Source organism: Megalobrama amblycephala, linkage group LG20, assembly GCF_018812025.1.
Source record: "Megalobrama amblycephala isolate DHTTF-2021 linkage group LG20, ASM1881202v1, whole genome shotgun sequence".
Classification (NCBI taxonomy): Eukaryota; Metazoa; Chordata; class Actinopteri; order Cypriniformes; family Xenocyprididae; genus Megalobrama; species Megalobrama amblycephala.
This window is the reverse complement of record NC_063063.1, coordinates 9,048,224-9,054,223: the sequence shown is the minus strand read 5'-3', so window position 1 is coordinate 9,054,223 and position 6,000 is coordinate 9,048,224. Positions and strand designations below refer to the sequence as shown.

Below are 6,000 nucleotides of genomic sequence, written 5' to 3'. Positions count from 1 at the left end.
ATGAAAGATCTGTTAACATTTGAGATGAAGTGGTGTGTGTAACGGAGCGGGACTCAAGGTAAGATCCAAATGCAGCTTTATTAAAAGGTGAGCGTGGTCGTACAGGCAGGGGTCAGACAACAGCAAACAGGTACAGCAAGGAACAGGCAGAATCGTAGTCAGGAACAAGCAGAGGGTCAGGACTGGCAGATATCAATCACAGGTCAGTATACAAAGCAAAGGTCAGGATAGGTGGCACAGGATCGTAGACGGGAAACAGACAGGCAGACAAGATATAAACGCTTGGAATTGTACACAGAGGCAACAAGGCTTCACGGTGAGGTGGTGTGTGTATGAGTCTTTTATAGTCCAGGTAATGTGTGGCAGCTGGGTGTGGTGATTAGTGTGGAGCGATTGTGAAGTGAGTGCAGGTGATAAGCAATGGAGGATCATGGGAAATGTAGTCCGGGATGTGACAGGAACAGACGTGATCGTGACAGTGTGTTAATGGAGTGCTGTGCTTTGTTGTTGATGAAGAGCTGTTTATTTACTCATTTGTTGTAATTCTGGTTTTCTTTCTTTCTACTTTTTCTTCTTTTAATGTTTTCTTTGGCATTTGCGTTGTAATTGTTTTTTTTTTTTTTTTTTTTTTAGGAAAAAATTGTATTACTGATGCATGATTATAATAAAATTAATTTTTAAAATTCAAAATTCTCTCTTTCTCTCACACACACACACACACGTGCGCAGAGTGAGATCAATGGGTTAGTTGGATACTGTTTTCCAATTAGTTGAGCCAGTAGGTTTCAACAATTAAAAAAATAAAATAAAATTGTAAACTTGTGACAAAAAGATATGTTGATAATGTCTAATAAATATACAAATTGCAATACCTAATAATAAAAGCAAAGACACACAAGAATGAAGCTCACTGGTTACGCAGCATGTTTGAGCTTCCAGAAGAGGTTTGTTCTTGTGCGTTATTCGGGTTCGGTTAAGCTTCTGCTTATGTTCGCTGATCAATGTTTACATGCGAGTAAAAGCCTAAATTAAATCTATTCATCATATAAAGTGATTGAGACTCTTCAGAAAATTTGGACTAAACCGCTATTCATATATATCGTTGAAAAGGTCTCAACTAGCAGAACACAACAAGCGTAACTGTTTCAGGTAGAGACCAAACAATACCAAGTGCATGTAAATATATTTATTTAGAGCAGGTGTTCTTGATTTCAAACGAGCCCAAACACAACATAACACAAGTACATGCTGATTTGCTAAAGCTAACATCATGTAAAGATGAATTACATACCAACTGATATTTCCCATGAAGTCTGACCCGACAGCTAAAATTGTAAATCTTTATTAAAAGCAATTGTGAACCAGGCAAAGAGACGAGGACTTTTGAACACTGAATTTTTATGTTCTTGCTTAATAATTAATTTTTGTTCATTTAAAAAATAACTTCCGTAGTGCACCTTAGTATTTATATTTACATATATTATCTGTCTGTCTGTGTATGCGTGTTATTAGCAACATATGAAATTGAATCATAATTATTTGAATGAATTGACTATTTTGATGGAAGCTCAATGAAGTAAAATTTTAAAAAAAGTAATTAATCGATTCTGCATTAATTTTTATCTAGACATTCCAGTTCTTCAGGTTCTTGTGTTAAATCCTTCATCCGCTGCTTGGCCTTTCTTTTGAAAAACCCAGACTGCAAGAGAAAAAGAAAAGACTATCTTATATATTATGTTAAAGTTCACTACTTATGAATTATAAACAGGTTGGTATATTGCACCTTATAGAGAGTGGCTGTGATTAATGAGGTGATCAACAGTCCTCCAACAACTCCTGCAGTGACCTCTTTTAGAAGGTTGGGTTCCTCATAGACTTCCACCTGAGTATTCACCTTCACATGCACACACATTGACAGTACAATGAAAAAGTTTGCGATAAATGTTGTCACTAACAGCTGGAAAATTATAACAGGCTTTAGTAAAGTATGCATTACCTCGCAAACTGATGCAGAGCTGAGAGAATCAGTGAAGTAAGTGTATTTGTCTTTATCATAATCCAGAGATGCTGTACTGACCAACTCAAAAGAAGCAGACTGAATCCCGATCTACAAAAATAAAAACAATGTGAATTAAAATGGCAGATTTCTCTTTTTTAAATAAAGATTTCAAGCCCTGTAACTTCAGATACCTGCTCAATCCATCCAGATCTCACATTGCTAGAGATATTATAGAACTTTCTTTCACTTCTCATCAGATTCACATCACACCTGAACACGGCACACACCGCCACAGAGCAGTTCTGACAGAACAAACATAACAGCATGTTTAACAGTGATGAATTCAAGTCAAACAATGTTTCATTTGACAAATTATTTACATTTAAAGTAAAACATTCAAAATCTAAAATTTCAAATTGAAAAGTAAATAAAAACATTAACTCACTAATAGGTTTTTTCTTTCCTTTTTGAGCACTGTCAGAAAATCACTGGTTGTGGGCTGTTCATCTCCTTCCCTAAAGCAATCTGGAATCTTTTACAAAATATTAAGTATATTTATTTATATTTAAGTATATAAATATGTAAATTTGGACCACAAAAATGATATGGACTACAATAAAGACACAGCATTTGACACTAAAGGCCTTTGGTTCTTATTTATTTCTCCTTTGCATTTGCTTTTACCTTCAACTTTTGGTCAGCCCAGATGTTTTCAGCTCCCAGTTGTATAGGTACTCTAATGAAAACGGTTAAATTTAGCTCTCTAAGCTCATTCTTCACCTTAGAGACATAAACAGAAGGAGGTTTATTGATATTGACAACTGATTTTGATTTGATGTGATTTGATGTGAGGTGAAATAAAGGAAGGTTAAACTTTATTTTAAGGTGACGTAGTTACATTCTACTTACTCAAATATGTACTGAGTAATATTTATTAACTACAGGACATGTACTTCAGAGTTATGGCTAGGGTTAGTTACTAATTATGCATAATTTACTATTATTACTATAGTAAGTACATGTAATAACAATAATGTGTTACCTAGAGGATTCTATGTCTGAAGAAGCATCTTTACCTCCAATATCTGTTGCACTGGTTTTTCCAGATTGTTTTTCCCACTTGTAAAATGTATGTAAGTGCTGGAATCTCTATGTCTTTAGGAGATACACAGAATACACTAGATGAGGTTATGAATCGAGATGAGAAAAAAGCAAAATAACAAATAGCAAAAACGTCATTCTAATCATACTACGTGGCAAAAAGAAGCACTGACCTCAACAAGGCAACATAGATTGCATGTTTTACACTGATGTTTCTTATTTTTATTGGTTCACTGTTTTCAGAGTGATTCGTATTGTCACTGGAAATGACAGAGCATTTTGGTTTTGCATGTCAGTATAATTCAAATACATTTGACAGACTATATTCAGCTATAAAAGTAAAAAAAAATGAACACCATACCTAGTAACAGATGCATTGAATGTCACCTTTTGGTCAAAATGGCTTTCTTTGTTAATACTGTAAATAATGTCAAACACTGCCTAGAAGAATGAGTTAAGACTTTTTTTGTTATAAAACATTTTAAAAACAAAGATGATGCTTTAAAAACATTTCAACATGTGTGTATACATTAGGGTCCAAAAGTCAGTGGAGAGCCAGTGGTGAACTCTTTACCATAGTAAAGTTTACCAAAGTAATTTTGATGCGAAACCACTAATGGTGAAAGGTTTACCCAATCAGAATTTAGAATTAATTTAGACATTAACAAGGTCAGTGGAGAGTCTGAGCTCCACCCCTTAGACTTAAAACTTTAAAAATCTCTAGTACATAGATCTATAGAAACTTTTTCAAATATCTAGTACTCAATACAGACAAAGAATCTCAATTCAGATTGACTGACTTATCGACCAATCAAAGTCTGATAAGACTTTTCGGTTTTATGGACATCGCCATCTTTGATATTACTTTGGTCGCTATGTCGCTATGATTCCTGCAAAGAGAATACGGGCTTGACTCCCGTTGCACGTTCATAAAGACAGTATTCAAGACGCTACTGTAAGTTGCTATTTGAACGGAACATTTCGAGACTCATACCTACTGTATAAGTAAATGCAGTTGTCAATCCCAAAAACTGAGTGTGAATGTAGCCAAAGTGAATATCACATGGTCAACAAATTTACAGGAACAACACAGAATCTTTCTTCAATTTTATGTCATAACATTTGCGTAAAATTTTTTAAAAGATATCAATAAAAGTATTTCCAAGTTTAAAGCAGATTTTAAATCAAATCAAAATTTTAAATTTTGAAAAATCTCAGACTTTTGGACCTCTCTGCATTCTGTTTGTGTGTCTTTTCACATAGATTTTGACTCACAGAAGCATTTTCTGGGAATAGAGGGTTATTGACCCGACAGATTATCTCCCCTGCTGAAACTCCTTGCATGCCATCTAAAGAACGGCAATCCACTCTGCCCTGCTCACAAACAGGAAAAAATTGGGTTCTTGATCATATACTGTAGCAGCCTACTGTATAATACTTTATTTAAGCTCTAGCATCCCTACAGCCCTAAATTGGACAAGCAGTTTGAAAAATGCATGGATTTTTTTTTTTTTTACATGCACTTAAAAGGGTTAGTTCGCCCAAAAATGAAAATTCTGTCATTAATTACTCACCCTCATGCCGCTCCACACCCGTAAGACCTTCGTTAATCTTCAGAACACAAATTAAGATATTTTAGTTGAAATCCGATGGCTCAGTGAGGCCTGCATAGCCAGCAATGACATTTTTCTCTCTCAAGATCCATAAAGGTACTAAAACCATATTTAAATCAGTTCATGTGAGTACAGTGGTTCAATATTAATATTATAAAGAGACGAGAATATTTTTGGTGGGCCAAAAAAAACAAAATAACGACTTATTTAGTGATGGCCGATTTCAAAACACTGCTTCATGAAGCTTCGGAGCGTTATGAATCAGTGTATCGAATCAGCTGTTCGGAGCGCCAAAGTCACATGATTTCAGTAGTTTGGCGGTTTGACACGCGATCTGAATCATGATTCGATATGCTGATTCATTATGCTCCGAAGCTTCCTGAAGCAGTGTTTTGAAATCGGCCATCACTATACGAGTCATTACTTTGTTTTTTTGGAGCACCAAAAATATTCTCGTCTCTTTATAATATTAATATTGAACCACTGTACTCACATGAACTGATTTAAATATGGTTTTAGTACCTTTATGGATCTTGAGAGAGGAAATGTCATTGCTGGCTATGCAGGCCTCACTGAGCCATCGGATTTCAACTAAAATATCTTAATTTGTGTTCCGAAGATTAAGGAAGGTCTTACGGGTGTGGAACGGCATGAGGGTGAGTAATAAATTACAGAATTTTCATTTTTGGGTGAACTAACCCTTTAACTACTAAACTTGCTCTTTACAATGTAAAACAATGAACTTCACTTGCTGTTTTTAACCCCACACGCAATAAATGTCATCCTGCCTTACCACTCGAGGCATAATTCTCCTGTAGGAAAGTCCAAAGGGGTAGTTTAGGGTGAAGTGGGTGTTGAATGAGTTTTCTCCTCTGTTCTCTACAAACACTGTCACATTGATCTCCTGCATTATCCCAACCTCTATATTTGTAGATCTGGATCACAGAAACAAAGGAGACACAGAGTTAAACTGCACCAATTTTAGGGAGTGAGACTATACTGTATGACCATCTGACCAATGGCTGTTCGGTGGAGTGTTAAAGAATTATGTTTGATGACAGTTGTGCAGAAATTAATTTGTGACTTCACCATTAACTTACCCATCAAAGCTGAAGTCCACTTTGAGGTCGTCAACACAAAGGTTGTCTGATCCACAGTTTATCTCATAATCTAACTGAAATATGAGGTTAGAATAAAAATAAGATTTTTTTTACATACAGCTATGGAAAAAATTAAGAGACCACTTAACATTGATTTCTGAACTTGGAGTGGTCTCTTAATTTTTTC

The 6,000-nt window shown here is 35.3% G+C and overlaps 1 pseudogene; it reads right to left on the bottom strand.

Annotated features, from left to right (window-relative positions):
* Positions 1–1,171: 1,171 nt before the first annotated feature.
* Positions 1,172–6,000, bottom strand: part of LOC125255608 — a 43,647-nt pseudogene continuing 38,818 nt past the window's right edge.